Below are 23,953 nucleotides of genomic sequence, written 5' to 3'. Positions count from 1 at the left end.
TAAGGAGCTGCTGAGCTATGGCACACACATCACATGCCTAGCCATTCAGTACAACGCAAGGGTTCTCCTATGGGGGCTGTCTGGCTCTTCCCCTTTTCTGCGCAAGTGATTGGCCATGCCTTGGCACCCAGGTGACTTTCAGTAGCCAGGCACTGGAATGACCCCGCTTCTACATCCATCCCCACCATCTAGAGTACCACCCAGCCGGCGAGCCAGGGAGCAGCGCTGCAGTGCGAACACAGACACATACAGAGCAGTTGGATCTCCAGGCTCTGCACTCGTTCAAGATCTGCCAGTAGCGGAAGCCGAGGGAGTAGGAGAGCGTGGAGTATCTTCATCCAGCTGCAGCCTGAAACCCAACACCGCTTGCTGATTGCCTGATCTACCAACTCAAGCTGGCACACAGGTACCATCTTGCCTTTCCCCTTCTTTTGGCATCTGCATGGAGTGGGAGGGAGGAGGTCAGTGACGGTGGCTGGCAGGGCCACTTTTTTCCACTGGGAGAAGGATCTGAGTCCTTGGGAGGGTGCAGCAGTGCCATGCTGTATTATAAGGGCAAGTGAAGGGAGCAGACCCGTGCCCTAGCCTGGCAGTGGCACTAGCTGAGACCTCAAGCTCAGTGTCATCCCATTATAACAGTCTGCTCCTGCTCTTTTTACAAATACAGTAAATGACAATGACAATTACAAGTAAATCAATCACATTTAAATGTCCTCACAGTGGCTGCAGGGAATTGGAGGCTCCCCATAGTCTTGCTGAGAAACTGCAGACCTCGCAGCAGCCAAGGATGTTATACATACTGTTCATCAGGGTTTTGAGTAAAAGAAAGTGCTGTTATATTGTTATCCTGCAACACTTGCATTGTAGAAAATTATATTTTATAAAGCTCAACTAAATTACAAAAATGTTTTATGAAAGTGCTAAGTCAAGAATGAAAAAGGGGGTAATATTGATCTATTTGGGCACAGCCTGTTACTACTGAAATTGCAGTAAATCTAAATATCTATCATCACCTGAGCACATGTCCTCAGAAAAAAAATGTCTGTCTCTCTGGATAGAGGTGGTGTCCTGGAAACCTCCTCACCCCAAACATTGTGAATTGGAAATACATTTGTACAGAAGTTGTAAAGTACTGTACTGTATTTGTTTATTACAGTACATTATAGCCATAGGTATAAATGCAGCAGCTTCCAACACCTGAGCCTCTAAGCTGCTGGGAAATGAGTCTGATATGTCACAGCATTCTCCCATATCCTCTCATTTATGTACTCTGATACTATCATTACTATTTAGGTTTAATACAATCATTACTAAAGAGGTCTAATATTCCGTGAATATATTTGGATGTACAGATATGGGGCATCTTTCCATCATGCAGAGTATCATGCTCGAAAATAAAAAATAAGAATTGATTTATCATTGGCACGGATATACGATGGCATTGTTAACATCAAGTACAGGATACTGTCTTAGTATTACAGAGTAAAAGCAAATGGAGAATGGTTCAGTAGAATGCTTTTGCTTATTCTGAACCTTAGGGATAATAGGTTGCCAGATAATAAATCCTATAACTGTGTTTTAGTAACGAGCAGTTATTTTCCTCTCCTGAATTTACATTTCCAGGTGTATCTGGCGGCGAGTGGCATATATTATATCCAAATGGTGTTTGAAGCATTTATTCAGAATGACTTTGAGCACACCAGGCATTTTGTTTACTGCTTTTTGGTACATGAAGATGTCTTCTGAATGTAGTTCAGTTATTCAAGTTTACAAGTCCCTTTGTGCTCTGTTACATTATACACACATATTTGCCAGATAAAGAATTGCTTTGACTCCTTGAGTAGAATGTAGTGAATGGCACTTGCTGATCTGGCACCCACCTTAAAGGGGTGGTTCACCTTTAAGTTAACTTTTAGTATGTTATAAAATGGCTTATTCTAATCAACTTCTAAATTGGTTGTCATTGTTTATTTTTTTATAGTTTTTAAATTATTTGCAATCTTCTTAAAACAATTTCAAACTTTCAAATGGAGGTCACTGACCCCATCTAAAAAACAAATGCTCTGTAAGGCTACAAATTCATTGTTATTGCTACTTTTTATTACTCATCTTTCTATTCAGGCCTCTCCTATTCATATTCCAGTCTCTTATTCAAATCAGTGCATGGTTGCTAGAGTAATTTTGACCCTAGAAACCAGATTGCTGTAACTGCAAATTGGAGAGCTGCAGAATAGTGATGTGCCGGCATCCGACTCCCGGGTTCCTGTTTTATACTCTCCCGTCTGCTCGATCCGCCCCTTCTGTGACGTCATCGGCGGGGCGGCACGGGTCTATAAAAGAATCCCCGAAAGCGGGTGCGGGCGGGTGTGGGTCGGTGCAGAATAAAAAGCTAAATAACTCAAAAACCACAAATAATAAAAAATGTAAACCAAGTGCAAATTGTCTCAGAATTTAAAGGTGAACAACCCCTTTAATGTCGGACACAGGTAATTCTTTGTATCCCTTCTGAGCCCACACTCCAAACTACAGGTGATGGGGAAGGGGGCAGGAGAAATATGATCTGGTGTATCATAACAAGACACTACATTTATCCCAAATCTATTAGGGACTGTAGGTCAGAACTATCCAAAAGTGTGGCCAATGTCACAGGTTAATATCCCTGAGGCTATAAGGGACAGCTATGAATAAAATTGGCAACTTTATTATTTACTGATGGATCAAAGAATGAGAAGGTTGGTGGCAGGCTCTTGTCTTTCACATGGGTCCTACACTGTTTTGTTTCCACCACAGAGTCTGTCAACACAGAAAACAGTATTTAGGGAGCTATCATTTTCTGGGAATTGAGAAAAAAAGAAGAGTGCAATTCCCTTCTGAATCAGTAACAAGGACTTGCTGTCTTATTACAATTGTAAATTGGCAAAAGGGTAATTAAGACTAATGATGTGTTCATTAAGATGTTGGTTCCTGAGTCTGTCCTTAGGCCAGTACAGCAGTGAATGTTTTCATAATATCACTCCACAACAGGCTGTTTATTATGTGGATGAATACATTTGACTAATTCACTTATGCTAATAACCAGTTAACCTTCTTACTCAGAAGTATAGGGTGATTCCTGTACATGGGATTGTATTAACTTCAGATGTTTACATGATGAAAGTTATAGTTATAAATCTGAGGGTGTTAACCCCAATTTTAGCTGCTATAGATAGTGTCTTGGTGAAACTTGGTGTCCATATACAAAAGATCTCTCTCGTGATTAAAGAGGTATATGTTCCTTTCCTTCTGTACTAGCCTTTGATCTTTGTTTATTGAGTTTACTAACATAACCTGCAATGTTTTTCCACATTCCCTATTGAGATTAAATTGTTGGCTAAGAGAACAAACAACCAGATCATCCCAATATGGCCTATCACCTCGGAGACCAAACAAAGATCCACTTACTGGCATTCATGTGTATGGCCAGCTTTGGAATTTTTGAATTTGAAGTAGTAGTAGTCAGCACGGCCTCTACTAGATCCTTTCCGGTGTATGTTCTTTTCTGGCCACCTCTCAGCAGAACTCCACACTAGAACAGAACAATTTTCACAAATTGCTGCTATTCTAGTGTGAAGTAAAGCTATGTCATTTGCTGATGATAACTTCATAGAATAAAAATGGCAGTTGCAATAGAAGTTTATAGGTAAGATATGTCTCTAGCTAAAATAAGGTTGCAGTGAACGCAACATGGTATGCAGTATTTGATTGAAACCTACCAATGTCTCTTTTGTATCAAACAAAATCCTGGCACACCATGACAATTGCAAGCTTGCAAAAGCCTGTCCTTGTTTATTTTAAGAAAAAAATATATTTTCTGCAAATAAATACAAAGGGGCTTATGCCTTGCTTGTAGGCATAACACCATTTTTTGGCGTGATGCAGTTCAAGTACTGCCTGGAGCTCCCTTCCTTCCTTTTCATGCTAGCTTCACTGGTATTATTTATGATATAATATTGCTGACCATGTGTCATATTCATATTGTGGATATAGTGGGGCATACATGGGTAGTTATTATCTTCTCAAAAGTCAAGACAGATCTAATTTTTTACATATTTTTTAAAGCTAGTTCCCAGTTGACTCTTCACCTATATCTAGCATTTAAAAATATTGATACAACAAATCAGCAGATCTGTACTTGACACTGCAGACTCCAAAAATGATTGTATAATTAACATAGCTGCGAAACATTTACCACAAGTGCTATATAACAAGTGATAACTGACACTGTTGCAATTTCCATGGCTTGTTCAAAGACGTCATTGTTTCACAGACCTAATCAAATCTTATATATTCCTCTTTTATCTAGTGTATGTGATTTACAAGGTGTACAAAATCATTAAAATACACAAATGAGACAATTTTACATTTAAACTTACTGAAATGTGTAGTGTAAATATACTGATTAAATTCAGTTTTTGAATAAAAGAACTCTTTGCAATTATGATTTTTCTTTCAGTTTACTAAGTAAGTTATCGACTTTTACTTAGGGTTTTTTTCTCCTGCTCTGTGGTGAGCTGATCCATAATGGTTCTGTAAGAGGGCACCAAAGCAAATTCATATTAAGGGACAGTGCAATGAATAAGGCTTGTGCTGAACATACCTTTTGCCTATTATTTTGATTATAAAAAAGCTATGATACTTGTTATTTCTTGAGTTGAACCTATTCCATGTTTGATTTTTGCAAGGTAGATAATTCGATTCCCATTGCTTAAATAATCTCCCTGCATAATGGACCGCTAACAAAAGAATGGGGTCATTTATTGGTAATCGAATATTTCCTATGCAGAGTAGCTCCCTGTTTGCTTAGCGTTCGCTGTCTACCATTGTTGTACTTGTGGGTTTTCACTCAGAAGCACTGACATCATTTCAAGTGACAGTTGTCTGACACAATTCCAAGAGTTTTGTTGGATAGCCAATAAGCTATTAAAGGAAAATATACCCCTGAACAATGTAGGTTTCTATAAAAATATAATACATGAAACAGCTCATATGTAAAACCCTTCTTCATGTAAATTAACCATTTTCATAATAATATACTTTTTTTGTAGTATGTGCCATTGGGTAATCATAAATAGAATATTGTCATTTTAAAAAATAAGGGCTGCCCCCTGGGATCCTAGGATCCACGGTGCACATAAACAAAACATACATGTTAGGTTACATGAGCCAGTTAACAGATAGAGTTCTGTCTTGTTCTGGTCAGGTGATTGAGGCAGCACAGAGACCATCACAAAATGGTGGCTCAAGGCAAGAGATGTAAAAGGGCAATATTTACTTAAATATGTACCAGTTTGGTAAGATTCTTTAATATGCCATTAAATTTGATACAAACTATCTGTTGCTTAAAGGAATAGTTCGGTGTGAAAATAAAAACTGGGTAAATAAATAGGCTGTGCAAAATAAAAAATGTTTCTAATATAGTTAGTTAGGAAAAAATGTAATGTATAAAGGCTGGAGTGAACAGATGTCTAATAAAACAGCCAGAATCCAACTTCCTGCTTTTCAGCTCTATAACTCTGAGTTAGTCAGCTTTCTGTTCAGTGAGTTTGTAATTGATTCTCAGCATTCAGCTCAGATTCAAAAGCGACAGAAATGACCCATGTGGCCCCCCCTCAAGTCTCTGATTGGTTACTGTCTAGTAACCAGGGTAACCAGTCTGTGTAATCTAAGAGAGCTGAAAAGCAGGAAGTAGTGCTCTGACTGACTTGTTATACATAAAATCACGACAGCCTTTATACATTACATTTTTGGCTAACTAAGTATATTCAAAACATTTTTTATTTTGCACAGCCAATCTATTTACCCAGTTTTTATTTTCACACTGAACAATTCCTTTAAGTATTCATTTTGGGGGTATAGGTTTCCTTTAAGCACACCCTTACAACTAGGGTTGCCACATTTTTAAAAATGTTTTACCGGCTGCTGGGGGTGGGGACACAAAGGGGTGGGCCGTGATGTCAAAAGGGGCGGCTGTGACATCAAAAGGGTTGGGGCCACGCCACGGACGCTAGAAGAAGTAAAAGAAAAGGTAAGTTCCAGGGCATTGGGGGCAGGCCGAGGGCTCCTTTTAATCGTATTACAAATTTACCGGCAGCTACATTGCCGGTAAATTTGTAATACCGGCCCAGGCCTTGGCAGGTATTTTACCGGCTACCCTACTTACAACAGGGGTCCGCAAACTTTTTTTTACCCATAAGGAACATTCAGAAGTAAAAAGAGTTGGGAAGCAACACAAGCAGGAAAAATGTTCCTGGGGGGTGCAAAATAAGTGCTGTGATTGGCCATTTGGTAGCCCCTATTTGGACTGGCAGCCTACAGGAGGCTCTGTTTGGCAGTACATATTATTTTTATGCAACAAAAACTTGCCTCCAAACCAGGAATTCAAAACTACGCACCTACTTTGTGGACTCTGGGAGCAACATCCAAGGGGTTGGTGAGCAACATATTGCTCACAAGTCACTGGTTGGGGATCACTACCTTACAGCTTAAAGCTTTGCTGATTGCTGAGAAATGCTTTATTCTGTTGCATATTCTGGCCAAGACCAAGAGTTCTGCAATCGACTCTTGAAAAGTTCAAGTGATTTCATTAATTTTAGTCACCTACAAATCACCACATAAAAAATGGTTCAGTACAAAGCTACATAAATCTATAACTTGTTTTTATCAAAGGACAAATATGTAGTGTGTAATATTTCTCATAATATATTAAATACTGTATATTCTTTTCACATTAGTCTCCCTTTAAGGTTTCCTAGTTGTGTGCCATCTAGCACAGACACTTTGTTGCCAACTTTCTGAACAATGCGTTTCATTGTAGAAGGTCTTGATGGTGGTCATTTACCCTTAGCTACTATATAGGTATTCACTCATCAGGTACTTTGTTGAGCAAAGTACTGGATTGAGTTTTCAGCATATATACTTTAAGATAAGTGAAAGGTATTCATGGGCAATAAATTAGGAATTTACAGATAAATAGAGATCAATTGTACAAATAATAAAATTAATTAGGGTGGGTTGTAAAAAATCCAGGGGTCTGGATTCAGTCAGGTCACAGTGTGACATGAAACCTGACCCTAAATTAAGGCCCTGTCTTAATGTGTTAAATAACTCCATACATTTAGGGGCAGATTTATCATGGGTCAAAGTGAAAAATCGAATTTTCGAGTTTTTTATGGCCAAAACTGTCAAATTCGACTAGGGAATTGTTAAAATTCGATTCAAGTTATTTAAAAATTTGAATTTGATTTTTGAAATTTATCATCACCTTTAAGAACACAAATTTGACTATTCAAGACCTTAAACCTGCCGGATTGCTGTTTTAGTTTTTGGATTAATAATTTGGAGCTGTTTGCTGCCTTTCTGAAAATCTAGTTTTTGTTGTAGAAAAAACTTTCGGGTTGATTCCATTCACCCAAATACAAAAAATTTGATTTTTTAATAAATTGCAGTTGGTCAAATTTCGAGTTCCTGGAAATTTTAAACAACTCCCATGAACTCGAAATTCGACCCTTTATAAATCTGCCCCTAAAATTCATAGATCTTCCTTTCTTGTTCAGTTTTAAAATTCCCTTTTAAAATTAAGACATTCATGACCTTTTAATTGTAGAAGTGTTGCCCCACTGGTGTATCACATGAATTGGTGTTGATTTTATGTCTGTGATGGTTCATTTGTCCTGTTTCGCCAATATGTGCTAGTGATCTGCGGGTCTGGATTTCCCCAACCCGCCCTCCCTTAGCCAGCTCCCACCAGCATCTGCGCTTCCAGGTTGCTTTTATAGACCCGACCCGCCGATGACATCACAAAAGGGGCAGGGCAAGTAGGCGCAGCTTCTATAAAAGACAAACCCGGAAGTCGGAAGCCGGCATTTGATGGTGGCAGGCAGGGAGAGCAGGAGAAGAGTGCAACCTGCACCCGCCATCCACTAAGAAGCGTGCGAGGTCGGCCGATTTTCTGTCTTTTCTTTGTATTCCAAGAGCAAAAAGATTCCTAGCTATCTGTCTATAATACCCTGTATGTTTATTCATAGATACTTTTTAAATTACTACTGCTTGGGATATTTGTTTATATGCCCAACAGCCAAGCACAATAATTTGTGCAGGAGAGTGGCCATTCATGAGGAACAGATCAATATACCAGTATAGTAGATTTAATTCAAACTCCCAGTTTTTGAGGTGAATTCTAGAGGTTATAGTAATTGTGCCTGTATTTCAATATCCAATTGGTTCCTTTTTTACGTTACCTGAATGTCTTTTTATAGATTTTAGTTCTAGTTGCAGTTTTTTAAAGTTCTTTCCTGTCTGTGTTAAGCCACATGGATTTACATTACCCCAGATCTGTCACTCAAAATTATGAGGCACTATCTCAGATAACACATATTACTTTTACTTATATGGGACAGTTAACTGTTGGTACAGTACAAGAAACTGAGAAGGGATAAAGAAAAGATGGTAGAGGGGAAATGGTTAGAGAAAGAGGTAAAAGGGGGGGAGGTGATTTTCTAAAGAGACTTATCAGCATTTAGTTGCCAGGCAATTTTCATTCAGATTTTTGTATTTTATTCTTAAATAAAGTATTTTATTTGTAAATATACAAGTTAAAAAAATACATTGAGTATATTTGCAATCACATTTTCTCACTAAGTAGCATCAAGTTTTTTTCTTAGTTTGTTTTGCATCTATTCCTTTGTGGTGGTTTTGAAGCCTTGCAAAGCAGAGGTATTAATACTTTTGTGGCCATTTAGGAGGTTCTACGGGTATGGGACCTATCCAGAATGCTGAGACCTGGGGTTTTCCGGATAACCTATCTTTCCATAATTTGGATCTTCATTCCAGAAAATCATGTAAACATTAAATAACCCAAAATAGGCTGGTTCTGATTCCAATAAGGATTAATTATATTTCATTGTGGATCAAGTACAAGGTACTGTTTTATTACTACAGAGAAAAAGGAAATCATTTTTAAAAATTTGAATTATTTGATTATAATGCAGTCTATGGGAGGCAGCCTTTCCGTAAATTCTGAACTTTCTGCATAAGGGTTTTCCGCATAACAGATCACATACCTTTATTGTAACTAACAATGTAGAGGGAAGTTTACCCATGAAGGAAAGTGGCACGTGTTTGGTCAGTCTAGGATGTTTTGTCAGGATTATTTTAGATAACCTGAATTGGTTTAATTGGCTTTTAGTTTGGGTCAGTCCCAGAAAAAATGCTATCTTAAACATCTATGCCAGAGCGATGTATTGATCTACATATAGGGGCAGATTTATTAAGGGTCTAATTGAAAATTAGATTTGTCAAAACTGTCAAATTCGACTAAGGAATCATCCAAACTCGATTTGAGTTTTTTAAAAAATTCTAATTAGCTTTTTTGAGATTTATCATACTGTGCCCCTTTAAGAATTCAAATTTGGCTATTCGATACCTAAAACCTGCCAAATTGCTGTATAAGCCAATGGGAGCGGTCCAGTGAGCAATTCGGAGATGTTTGCAGTCTTCCTGACATTCAAATTTTATTCAGAGTAAAAACTCGAATTAAGTTTTTTCTAATGGATTTAAAATTGTTCGAGTTTTTACAATTCAATTTTATTAATAAATTTCCCTAAGTCGAATTTTGAATTCAATTGAATTTAAGGGATTTTTAAAAAACTCATGTGAATTCAAAATTCGACCCTTAATAAATGTGCCTCATAGTGTGCGCTGCCACCGTGTTAGGACCAGTAAAATATCCCAATTACGTTCAGCTGCATTGTAGTATAAGTGTATTGCAGGGTTAGCACAGTATATTTTCCCCTTTGGTGAAATATAATTTATCAGAAGTGGAAAAAAACATGGTGTATCAAAGCAAATTTTCACTTTGTAGATAGGCTCTACATTATGGTGCAATTCATGAGGTTTCACATTTTTTAACATTAGTAATAAGTTCTATTCAGTTGTGATTGTTTGAAATCCTTAAAAGGTTGATGATTAGGACTTAGCTCATCTCTGTAGTCTTTTTTTTTCCATACGATTTGTTTGCTGGGCAACCTGAAGTAAAGCTGGGGCAATAAAACAACCAATACCCCATTAGATCTGTTTAAAGCATATTACATATCGTTGAAACCCACTGCTGTAGATTACCCTTGTACTACATTACACAGAATTAACATGGCTTTCCTCGCTCTGCAATGAAGTAAAGATTTTCTATTGTTCACTCTGCAACTGATCAGCATTGCAGCATTCCTGTCACTTGTTTAGTATTTTCTCTTCAAGAGATGCCATTTGCAGATCCATATAACTTCTCTAAGTCATCCCAGCAGGGCCTTGTAGTGAGGGAACAGGGGAACCGAACGTAGTCTTGTAGAATGGGAACAGTGGCGTAACTACTCGCAGGTGGGCCCTGGCACCGATGGCCCCCCTATCGAGCCCTCCCCCCTATGAATTGGGTGCAGGATGGGCACCGGGCCCCCCTATCGAGCCCTCCACCCTATGAATTGGAGCTGTAGTATTGCTGGCATGCATGCTGTAAAATCTCCCCCTGCCCAGCCGCTCACGATAACCATTATTGTGGCTCCAGGGGCCCCAAGGGATTGCGTTCGCACCCGCCCAACCACTGGTAGTTACGCCACTGAATGGGAAACAAGGAACGTAATCAAAAGCCAGGCCGGGTCGGAAACAGATCAATATGGTACAGATGCAGGAGACGTAGGGATTGTCAGGGTCACAGGCCAGGTCAAACACACAGAATCGCAGTACAAAACAGCAGAAACAGCCAAAGTCGCAAACCCGGAAGAGATTCGCATTCAGTGCAATGGAGCCAAACTAGACAGATGCGGCGGGCATCCCCGCAGAGGGTGCATCGAGTGTCTCTGCTGCACCCCCACTAGACCACCAGGCCAGTTTCTCACACTCCCCTAAGCCAGACATTGTAATGACACAGTACAGCTTAACCCTGCCACAGCTCATATAAATTATCAACACAAATTTCTCATGAATGCCCTTTTATAGATTGGAGCAGTAATGTCCTTTAACAGATGATTCTGTAATTGATCATGTATCTGAACCCCTCCATTTGTTTATCTTATAGCATATCTCCCATATCTCCCCTGTGTGACTGATTAGCATTGCAGCTTTGTGCCAACACCAGCTATAATGCTGATATCCCCTATACATGATTAAGCATCAGCCGCTTGGATTGCATGGATACCACTACCAACCACAAGGTTATTAAAGGGCACCTGTTGCCAAAATATATTATACCCAACCAAAGGTGCGGGCTAACAGAGCCCGAACTCCAGTTGTAACGATAACGGTAGTTTTTTGTTTTTTTTTTAAATTCCCCCTGCAGCCATGTTGGGCACACGCATGTGCATAATGAGCGAATGCTGCATCTTGCTCATTACGTCTGTAGCGCTATAGTAAATTGTGTGTTATTTACACCACTATTGAGCTCCACTCCCACTAAATGTGCTCCGGCTGAGACCTGTAATCTTAGGGAGTGAGCCCTCACAACTGTGTGGAGGCAGGGTGTAGTGCAACTGTAACTGGATTCAGGGTATAATAATTGGGCACCAGTGGTTCTTATAACTTAAACACAAACTGATTTATTGAACAAACACAATCTTCAGTGGAGTATACAATAGAGCATGACAGGATTTAGCATCACATTGAGTAGGCAATACTCACAGCACCATATGGTCAGTATTAGTCCCCATAGGCAAGAGGACAAGCTCAGCAGCAATAAAGGTACACTCAGCTTTCAGCCTTTTCCCTAAGTGGAACCGGAGGGGAATCTATCTACCCTGTTCCTATACACTTATTCCCTACTTCTGGGCTATTAGTACCCGGGATCTTAATCCCTCTGACTCTCCTCGTCGGAGCCTTGAGCTGCTCAGCTAAATAACCTGTCTCTCTGTTACTCCTAGAGCAACCTATAATGGTGAGTAGCCTATTCTTACTAGACCTGACCTGTCTAGTTTCCACAGGGCTCTACTTGCCTGTTCAGGTCAGAGCCAGCACAAAATGGACACTAAAAGCATGGTTTCAGAGCCTTTTATATCCTAGCACAATGCCATCTGCTGGTCACTGTGAGAAGTAGCAGGGGGCCTAGCTTAGAGCAGAAAGAGCAAACAGTACCCCTCCCAACTGTATTTTAGGACCCAAATAGGTGTCCATAACATTGAGGAACTGCCTGCACATAATATTAGGGGTGGCTATTTTACACATCCCTACATTCTCCCCCTGGTGAATTCCTTACGTCCCGGCAAGGAACATATTCAAATAACAAGCACACAAATACATTGCAACATTGCAACATTACACATGTATTATATCCATTATAGGGTTAAACATCCCCTCTGGTAGCCTCTCCATCCTGGAACCTTCTCTGCACCAGGGCTCTCTTTGGGTTTCGGAATATTAGCCACCAAGTCTTTTTCTCCAAATAAAGAGATCTTTCCCCATGTACGGTGGTATAACTCTGACACATGAGTGCTTTCCCCTGGCTCACTAGGGGTTAAGTGCACTTCCACTTTGGGGTGCACAGACCTCACTGGTTCACTCACCGCTGTCCTCCGACCGAATCTGCTCGGCAGTCTTGGACACTGACTTCCAATCTTCCTCATCACTCATGAGAGGGGTCAGCTCCTTTTCTATCAGGTCCTCAGTGAGTGGTGGATCTCTGAAGGTTGGAGTCACCGGCACAACAGGTCCTAATCGACCAAATGAAAGCTTGCCCCATTCATGGGGAGTCTTTCATGGGGACTGAAGAAGGCTCAGGAAGAACAGTATAAATGGTCACTGTTAAATCTCCAGATGCGCTAACCTCATTAACCAACACTTTGCGGGGTGTTGGATCGGCTTTGTAACTGTCTGTTTTTACAGCATTCAAATCTGTGGCTACTATCTCTTTCACCGAAGCAGACAAAGGGTCACTTACCCCCACAGGGATGGCTGCCTCCTCTGAGACTACAACTCGCGTGGGTGCCCGACATTTCTCACCAGCACCGAAAGTTCCGTGAGCTGCTGACACTTTCTTGGGCAACAGGTTTTCCTCATCCGAGGTAACTGGAGCTGAATCATCATGGGGAATCGCCTCTGCATTCACCCCAAACTCCTGCAGCACTCTGTCCATAGACTCCCCTTTGCTTAGTAATGGGAGTATTTGACACGTAGGGGCAACAACAGCTTGTTGGGCTCCACCGTCTCCGTCCGGAGGAATCGGTACAGCCACCATCATATGGTTTTCTTGGGAATGCACTAACCCCTTCTCTCCGATTTCAACTAGGGAAATGGCATCCGACAACGACAAGGAAACATCACAACATTCCATTGCCAACTTTGGCGGTAGCAGGTTCATCACTGCAACTGCGGGAGATAATCTATCACCCTCGGGTGTAATATCAATAGGCAGGGGAACCTCTTTGATTTCTGGCGGGCCAATCGGGACACTCTCGGGTGCGGGGGTCGCAGTCGCTGACACCCCCGGGGTACTCGCTATCTCATGGTACACTAGTGCCCGGGTTCCACTCACCAAGCCTTCCACGGTTTCTCGCTCCAAGGGAAGCTGGTCGGCATGGTGGAAAGGCCCCATCCACAGTTGCATCTACATTGCGAACATTCTTGCTCGGGGTTCTCCAAAGCGTCCGGTGTCTCCATATCACACCGCCCGCAAAACGGAATCATCGGACCCCGCGTACTGGAAACAAAAGTCCTTTGCCAGACATAATGCTTCTCTGGCTCGGCAAGAACAGGCAAACCAATGGCATCCATCATCGCCTTTAACACGGCAGGCTCTGCAGCCAACTCCGCCATCTTCTCCGGAGACACGTCCATCTTCAACGTAGTCACCACTACCCTCAAAATGGCGGATGTGATCTCACTCAGGTCAGGGCGTTCCTTCACGGCTCTCGCGGTATCTTTGAGTGCAGGTTTCGCGCCAACAGCCACTTCTCTGGACACTCCCCCTGGTGGAACACTTTTAGCGGGGAATTGTTCATGCAATGTATTAACACAGATAGCCTCCATCCCAGAGCAATTTAGCACATTCAGTGTACACAACTCAGTCTCTGTTGGAGGTGGATTCTCCACACAACCCTCACCTCTCTTGTCAGCTAAGGAGGGGGAAATCACAGTAACCGGAATGCTCTCCTCTTGTAATGATGCTACCGGGCCTTCTGGCTCACATGGTAGCTCCGCAACAGGGACCCCAGATACTTTCAGGCAGTCCTTGCAGTTTAGGTAATCTGTTAACCCTGTACTGGCCAATGCTGGAGTACAGGCAATCGCCACTTCAGCGCTCTCTTCCTTCACAGGGGGCTGAACTGGCAGTTTAGCATAAACACATGCACACCCCTCTATCATCCCCACAGGGTAAATCCTAGGTGGTCCCTCATCATCATCGGGGAGGTCATTAGCCACCTGCCATAGTAACTGGACACAGTCTCGAACTTCAGACTGAGCTTGGGCTATGAATCTGTATCCATCAAAACTTGGAAACAGACTTAAGGGGCAAGCGGCCAAATATCTTGGGGCGCTTGGGTGAACCTCATATAGGACCACGGCTCGCTTAGGATCAACACCCTCCATCACGGCCCATTTATACACTTCCTCAGAAGTTATCACACCGGGGAGGGTTGAAAAAGGTTGGCTGACGACTTCACTATCAGCGACCTGACATTTGTCCGCTACGGTTGAAAACATTCCCTGCTTAGGATAGATGAGAGGGCAATCCTCGGGTGGCAGACCCCAGGGATGAATTCTGCATGGTCTGGGGCGGTCACTGAACTCACAGGACACCCAATAAAGCATACTAGAATATCCTTTCTTGCAACTTGTAGAAGATCATCTCCTAGGCCAAATGCTAACCATCGTAGGTTAACATACATTGCGTTGTGCCCTTATGGCCCATTCCAAAACCTCCTCAGGGGTCATCGTAAGATGCAACAACGCAGGATCAACTCTGGGCGCTCCTTCCCATACTTTGCCAGATTGTCGGGTTGGTCCCCATTCGACCATTGGGTTACCAAAAACAATAGAACATCCCTGTCGTCGAACTCTTACTGGGCAAACAACAGCAGTGCCCGTGAATTCTGGTATCTCTATGGAGGACTTATAGTATAGTACAGAGTAACCGGGAATTTCGGAGGGTTCTAAATCAAACAATCTACACCCCATTAACTCAGAGTAGCGGTGCAACTCTTCAGTCACCCCATGGTGATCATAGACTTCAGGCACAATATCCACTGCTAATGCTCGCTTTGGATCAATGCCTTGGGCAGTAGCCCAGACTGCCACATGCTGATACTGTATTATAGTCATTTTTAATATCACTGCTCAAATACTCTTTGTGCCAGAATACTTTAGGCGGGAGGAAAGAACCACAGAATTCTCCCGCTGCTAGTCTGGCCTTTTTCCGCACCTGCAGCGCCTGTCACACTAGGCTGCAGTGCGGTATTACAGTTTAACCCCTCGAGCCCCACGTACTGGGCGCCAAAATGTAGCGCTATAGTAAATTGTGTGTTATTTACACCACTATTGAGCTCCACTCCCACTAAATGTGCTCCGGCTGAGACCTGTAATCTTAGGGAGTGAGCCCTCGCAACGGTGTGGAGGCAGGGTGTAGTGCAACTGTAACTGGATTCAGGGTATAATAATTGGGCGCCAGTGGTTCTTATAACTTAAACACGAACTGATTTATTGAACATACACAATCTTCAGTGGAGTATACAATAGAGCATGACAGGATTTAGCATCACATTGAATAGGCAATACTCACAGCACCATATGGTCAGTATTAGTCCCCACAGGCAAGAGTACAAGCTCAGCAGCAATAAAGGTACACCCAGCTTTCAGCCTTTTCACTAAGTGGAACCTGAGGGGAATCTATCTACCCTGTTCCTATACACTTAGTCCCTATTTCTGGGCTATTAGTACCCGGGATCTTAATCCCTCTGACTCTCCTCGTCGGAGCCTTGAGCTGCTCAGCTAAATAACCTGTCTATCTGTTACTCCTAGAGCAACCTATAATGGTGAGTAGCCTATTCTTACTAGACCTGACCTGTCTAGGTTCCACAGGGCTCTACCTGCCTGTTTAGGTCAGAGCCAGCACAAAATGGACACTGAAAGCATGGCATCAGAGCCTTTTATATCCTAGCACAATGCCATCTGCTGGTCACTGTGAGAAGTAGCAGTGGGCCTAGCTTAGAGCAGAAAGAGCAAACAGTACCCCTTCCAACTGTATTTTAGGACCCAAATAGGTGTCCATAACATTGAGGAACTGCCTGCACATAATATTAGGGGTGGCTATTTTACACATCCCTACACGTGCATGCGCTTGACATCAGAAGTGTGCTATGTGCATGCACTCCTACACGGTGCAAGGTGCAATTTAAAAAAACAAAAAAACTGTTACCCCCAACGGAGTACGGGCTCTATTAGACTGCACCTTTGTTTGGGAATAATTTATTTTGGCAACAGGTGCCCTTTAGGTAAATTATCTCTTTGCATCCATAGTTAAGGTCTACAAATGTCCTTAAGCCTATAGCAGCACAGCAACCAACAATTTATTGAACATGGGTTTAACAAAATGCACTAGGCAGATATAACATTGGAAAAATACCTGCCGGACTGAGGCCTTGATGATAGACCTGCCTGCTTAGTATACAATGATCCTCAAGCTATATTTCCAGTTATCATACTCTATTGTCATAGTAATTTTATAGGGTAAATAAAATGTTCTCCCTATGAAGCAAAGAAAGTGAGCCTGTTAGTGTAGGCGTTTACTTTTGCCTTGATCCGCTCACACTCTTGCCTTCTGAGAGACTCTGAGAGATTCTGCCAGTACAAGGTTGCATCATATGGATTATATTGGTTATTGTTACTAAGTGCTTAGTTTCGTGGATACTTTGAGGATGTCAGAATACCATTAGTGATATTCCTGGGGCTGTCTGGCAGACACCCTCAGGATGGCAACAATGCTGAAAACACAGGAACCATTTTCTCATAACAAACAAATGTGTGATGAGGGTTCATACTTTGCATAGAACAACCACAAAAAATTACGAGTTTTCCTCCAAAAAATAAAGCAAAAGGTAGTAAGAATTACAGGTACATTTATTAGGACATTACAAGTGGAGGCCTAACAAATTGCCATTAAATTTTTCCAACAAGATGCATCCTTTTGAAATATAATAACTATTATATATATATATAGTCCCAAATCTAAGGTGCGCACCGTTGACTAGGTTATTGCCTGGGTGCCAGCATAAAGGATTTATAGAACATAAAGCAGGATGCAGCACTCACTGGGACTTGATGCAAAAACAAAAAATCTTTATTGGACTCAAAGTTTAGATGCCCCACAGGGATCTTCGTTAGGAGAGAGACAAAGATGTTTTTTGCAGTTGTTCTTTATACATGCACCTATAGACTGGGATGAAGTGCGAGTATATCCCCCCCTTCATGATTTTTGTTTTTTTCTATTGGACTTACTACACTTTGGTAGTGTTTAAATTGGCTTTCAGCACTATTCATCATTAATTCTCAAACCTGGCATCTAAAATCCTACAAAATACATTCCTTTCATATAAATAATCAATATATTCTAAAATGGAATCAATAATGGCCAACTTGACAGATACTTGGGGAAATATCTGAAATTATATGTTTAGCAGATGCTGAAAATATAATTCAAGTTTTTCAAATTATTAGCTTTTTCTCTGTAAAAGCAAAATAGCACATTGTGCTTGATGTTAACTAAGCAGCATAAATCCATGTTAGTAGCAAAACAAAACTACTAAGTTTATTTAATGCTAAAATCTTTTTCAAAGTACAGAAAAAAACCTTACCTGGAAAACTCCAGTTTCCAAGGACATAAAACAAGTAATATCACTTATGGCAACCATTTTCTAAAATAGTAAAGTTGTAAGATGCAAATACAGGTATTGGACCTATTATCCGGAATCATCGGGACCTGGGGCTTTCCGGATAATGGGTCTTTCTGTAATTAGGATCTTCACACCTTAAGACTACTAGTAAATCGTGTAAACATTAAATAAACCCAATAGGCTGGTTTTACTTCCAATAAGGATTAATTATATCTTAGTTGGGATCAAGTACAAGCAACTGTTTTCTTACTACAGAGAAAAAGGAAATCATTTTTAAAATTTTGGATTATTTGATTATAATGAAGTCTATGGGAGACAGCCTTTCCGTAATTCGGAACTTTCTGGATAACGGGTTTCTGGATAACAGATCCCATACCTGAATTTGTACTGAATCTTATGCTATTGCTTTACAAGACATTATAATGATCCCTCTCCATATCATGGAAGCCCATGAAAGTAACTTACCAGCAAATATCATTTTATTAAATAATCTTTTTCTGTAATAATACCTTATACTTGATCATAGCTAACCAGGATGAATCTGCATGGCTGACAAAACAATCCTATTGGGATTATTTCATGATTAAATGTTCTTAGCAGACTACTGCTTAGTAGAAGGTGGTTCATCTTTAAATTAAATTTGTGTGTAAGATTAAAACTCACCATGTGATAACTACGCCCCTTAGTATAATGAAGATAGTAATATTTTGAGTCGATTCGTAATTGGTCATTATTTTTTATTATTTAGGTTTTTGTCCGACTGCCATCTGGTAGTCAGGGTCTTATTTATCCTAGCAATATGGTTGCCACCTTTGCCGGCAGCTAAAACCAAACAAAGGGGGCAGGGCAGATCACATTGGTGGTGGGGCAGTGATGTTGGGGTGGGCATGAGGACATCAGAGGCATGCACAATAACGTTGTTGGAGTAATGATGCTGTGACGGGAATTGCATCCCTGAAATGCATCTGGCTGGATTTTTGTCCAGTTTTTGAATGGACAGTCCTTTGAAAATTCAAAAACACACAGGTAGCAACCCAATCTCTATTTATATTATGCCTGATAAGTAAGCCCACTCCTTTAATTACATGTATAGGATCTATTATACAGAAATCAGTTATCCAGAAAGCTATGGAATACAGCAATGCATGATTAATTAGCTTTTTTTGTTTCTGTAATAATGAGACATTAACTGTACTTGATAATAACTAAGCCATGTTAAGATGAGTATCTTAGTATTCAGATGTTTATCCTTTATTGGTCAGATTATTGTTCAGGTTTTATAAGACTGAAAACCAAACAGAAAGTTCAGACCTGAACAAGTCTTAGAAAAACCAAAGAGTTTGGGTCAAAACCGAACAGGTGCCAACCCTACCTAGCAACCAGGTCGTTATCTGAATGAGAGACTGGAAAAAGAATATGCAAAAGACTGAATGGTAAAATATAACAATACAATTTGTAGCCAGGGTCAGTGACCCTCATCTGAAAGTTAGAAAGAGGCAAAAAAGGAACGCAAATAATTAAAAGCTATAAAAATTAAATAATGTAGACCAACTGCTAAGTTGCTATGAAAGTGACATTCTATACCATACTAAAAAAAGGTATGGTGATCCTTTCTCTCATCTCCAAATCCCCAGGTCCCAAGCATTTTAGATAACAGATCCTATATCTGTAGTAAAAATAAAAATAGTTGTGATTGTTTAGATTTCCAGTGCTGTTCCTCATCTGTATTGCTGAAATAGAGAATTTTACTTACCTACTTGACGTAAATTCCTTTTCTTCTAGTCCCGACATGTCAGTAGACATGGGGCATTGCCCCTCCCAGACCTGGAGGTAGGACCTATAACATAGCCAATCAAAATGAATCATGACCTATAAGACCACATGACTTCCTCCTCACCCCAGTTATACTTTTGCCATAGCAGTACAGAAACCAAAATAAATAATTGGGATGGGAAACCCTGTACTGACATGTCGGGACTAGAAGAAAAGGAATTTACGTCAAGTAGGTAAGTAAAATTCTCTATTTCTTCTACGTCCCTCCATGTCAGTACACATGGGATCTACCAAGCCATGCACCGAAAGGGGTGGGAATAACCAACATAATGCAAAAAAACAAACTGATGCGAAGGAGGCCCTGAGAAAAGGCCAGCATCACATCCATCCAACAGGGGAGCTGATAAAATGTATATCACCTGAAAAGGGTAGATAAAAGGCACAAGAACAACATGTCCTAGGACATGGTAAACGATTAACAAGAGCTACAAAATCAACCACAAAATTACAGAGACCGGTACTTGAGGATCAAGCATTGCAGATTAAGAATAAACATATTCTGTTTAAAAAGGTTCCCTCAGTGACTAGAGGGATACCTGCAATATGGTTATCTGACAAAACCCCACCTGGGGAAGAACAAAAATCCTGCAACTGTTAAAACAAAAAAGGTGCCTTAGGACAAAACCAGAATGATGGCAATAGCCATCTCAGAACTAAAACACCCTAGAAACCACCAGGAAATCAATCAGATCAGAAACTAAACACAACTTGAATGCATCTATCACTAGTGCTGGAGAAATACACGATCCTCAGCAATAGCAAGTGGCCCTAAAAAGACTTGGCCCACATTAGCCTGGTCCTGCATCTTAATGGAAGCAGCTCAAACCAGTGCTGACCGGAGTCACCTCTACACCAGAGATCAGTCCAAGATCCACTAACTCCATGCTAATAATACCTAATGAAGATTTAACTAAATGAACAACTCTGGGTTATCATAAATCAGCATATCATTGTAACCAATGTAGAGCCATGCTGGTACAGCCCAGTAGCTCCATCAACCACCAAATCTAAACTGGGTATACAACAGCACAAGGATAAGCTGCTGAACCAACCAATGTAACTTAAAGCCATCTACCAGTAAGCTATGCTGTTGCCCCAGCCAACTGCTACACAAGCAAGCAATGGGACCTAAGCCAGTTACAGTTCTAGAAAACACCCACAAAAGCCGAGGCCACTACAGCTCAAGCTGCACAATGCTACAGTTTATGCAAAAACTGAACCAAACCTGTGACCATACATAGAAGCTACTGAACCAGCCAACAGCTGGGATCACAATCCAAAATCAGGCATGCCAGAAGCTTATAGCCTACAAAAACTGGTACCAACCAGCAATGATGCACAATCCACTGGCAGAGAGCCAGCCACCATACATGCAACCAGTGGTGGACCAGCCAGCTATTATGTATTCCAACAGATGTGAAAGGCCATTGTCACACTAGCAGGCCAAGATGCCTGTCAGCTGAAGTGTTTGCAAAAAACCAAAGTGGAATTCGAATACACAAGCAATAGTAAATAAGCCAGCTATTGTGAATGCCTCCCTTAGGGACAAGGTAACCAACTGCACTGGCACCTGACACAAAATTTCCATACATGCAACAATGGAGCACGTCAGTTGTTGAACTTGCAAAACCCTGGTCCACAAGCCAGCCTTATTGATAATAAGCAGTGGCATACAAGACCAAAAACAATGCATCTAAGGCAGAAGAAAAGGTTAGCTGTAAGCCAACATATGACCAACATCAGCTGCTGAATACCAATCAGCAACAAAATTAGCTATGGGCTGTGAAACTCAGAGCAAACACCAGCTGATGGTACAACCCATGCTAGATCCAACCAAATAGTCAATCATTCCTACTGCTGGTGTAACCAGAACCATACCTGCAAGGATTGCAGACAAGACAAAACCAATGGCTGTTGTCCTGCCAAGGATTGCCGCAAGGCAAACAGACATGCCCACCAAGAGCCACAGCAAGAATAATAACCATGCCTATCAGCCGCCACAGCCTGGCTGGTGACCTATGCACCATAGGTCACAGCCAAGACTGGCAGCCACAAGCCCACAAGGACTATAATAAAAACTAGCGGCCTCCTTAGCCAGGGGCCACAGAAAAGGCCAACAGCCCAAGAACCCTGGTAAAAGGCACGCAAGCACCTAAGTTAAGGGCCATGAAAACAGGCCCGCAGCCATAATAACCCAGGTAAAAGGACAACCAAACAAATGTGCCAAGGGTAAAAGACCACCTGAGCCAAAGGCTCATGCAACAGGCCAGCAGACCCAGGAGCCGAGGACCATGGTAAAAAGCCATGGACCAAAACAAGGGCTCTAACCCAAGCCAAGGGCCATAATGAAAGCCAGAGGCCACACAAATCCGGCTCCCTGGCGAGATGCCCGAGGCCACACAAAGGGCCATAGACTACAAGCTGGCTTCAAGCATGTTAAGGTGCCAATAGACATAACAGTAAGTGCCCTTTAATCTACCAACAATTAAAGAAGGGAAACCTACAGTCACAAAAACTCAGTAGATGTAGTATAACTACAACTGAGCTCCCAACAAAAGCCACCAGATGGGAATAGAATATCTAAGAGAAGGCCTACATCACACAAAAAGACACCATATAACTCGGAACACTGCCTGTGTGGAAACATCATAGGAAAAAATGGGGTACAATGCTGCTACAGCAGAACAAACCCCTAGCCGGTCCTGGAAATACCAGGTGTAATAAGAGCACACTTGCCTACTGTGTCTGCGCAGAGAACTCGGGCTCACAAACCTAAGACCTCAGATGACAACTATACAAGAAGTCAGAGGAAAACAGGCACCTAACCAGATAATATGCGCTAGACAGTAGGAATAATCCAGTCAGATCCTTGGTGGCAGACTGCTTCTAAGGAGCAGACTCAGGGGCGTAACTAAAGAGGAAGCAGACCCTGCGGCTGCAGGTGGGCCCAAAAGGTATAGGGACCCATGAGGCCCAAATAAAGAGCAATTTCAATACGTATTGGTAAAAAAGCACAACCTCCGGATATGTTAGGGGCCCTAAAATGAATTTGCTGTGGGGCCCAATGACATCAGGTTACAGCACTGAGCAGACTCAATGTAAGGAAGGAAGGTGCTACCATACTGCTTCAGCAGTGCAAGCCTCCAGCCAACCCTGCAAGCACCCAGTGTAATAAAAGGCAAATATATCCTCTGTGTCTGCACAGAGGACAATAGAAACAACAGTAGCAAACTGAGGAGTATCTGCACATTACCTGATAGCAATGAAAAGTCCGCAGGTTGGAAGCTTCAGCTAGAACTCGGATAGGTTTCAGCGGAGGGACATAATTAGCTTATTAACATGCAGATTTAGTACCTTGTGAAACTGCATTTTGCACAGAGGACTCCAGCTCGCAACATACGACTTCATATAATATGGAACACAGGCAGCTTACCAGATAGCTCAGACTTGCCAGCAGGAATATCCAGTCCAGTGGAACACTGCTTGTTAAGAGCAGACTCATAAGAAAGGAAGGAGGTGCCATACTGCTTGAGCACATGAGCCAATATAACCACTGTGTTAGCCAAGAGGATGCAGGTTCACCCATACAAAACTTAAAATATTAAACAGCAATAGCAAAGGGGCCAAAGGAACACCTGCACCTTACCATATAGTGACTAGTTAACTTGATGGAAACTCCAGCCAAAGCCCCGATAGCTTTCAGCTGAGGGACATATTAAGCATATTAACATGCAGACTTCCCAGTGAAATTAATGTTTCAAATACACAATGGATACTGAGAAATCAAAATCTCTGGATTCAGGTACCACACTGCTTAGGCAGAGATTCACCAGCCAGTACTTAAAGTGTAGCAAGAGCCAATACTGTATTTTGCACAGAGGATGCCAGCTCACAACATAAGACTTTAGATAATACAAGAAGTCAGGGGAACACAGGCACCTTACCAGATAGCTCAGGCTTGTCAGCAGGAATATCCAGGTGGAACACTGCTTGTTAAGAGCAGACTCATAAGAAGGAAGGAGGTGCCATATTGCTTGATCAGTGCAACCTCTAACCCTTCCTGGAGGTGCCTTAGTAACATGAGCCAATATAACTTCTGTGTCTGCACAGAGGATGCAGGTTCACTCACACAAGGCTTAAAATATTAAATAGCAATAGCAACGGGGCGAAGGCACACCTGCACCTTATCAGAGTGGCTAATTAGCTGGATGGAAACTCCA

General features: G+C 41.6%; 1 protein-coding gene across 2 annotated transcripts in view; it reads left to right on the top strand.

Moving 5' to 3' along the window:
• The first annotated feature begins 294 nt into the window (after positions 1–294).
• The window catches only part of myrip.S (myosin VIIA and Rab interacting protein S homeolog), a 212,934-nt gene continuing 189,275 nt past the window's right edge, over positions 295–23,953 (top strand). For both annotated transcript variants that reach the window (XM_041567558.1, XM_041567557.1), the window contains exon 1: positions 295–406. The gene's annotated coding sequence lies outside the window, so the exon portion shown is untranslated. The remainder of the gene's footprint in view (positions 407–23,953) is intronic.

This window comes from Xenopus laevis, chromosome 6S (assembly GCF_017654675.1).
Source record: "Xenopus laevis strain J_2021 chromosome 6S, Xenopus_laevis_v10.1, whole genome shotgun sequence".
NCBI classification, from domain to species: Eukaryota; Metazoa; Chordata; class Amphibia; order Anura; family Pipidae; genus Xenopus; species Xenopus laevis.
This window is presented reverse-complemented; position numbering and strand designations above follow the sequence as displayed.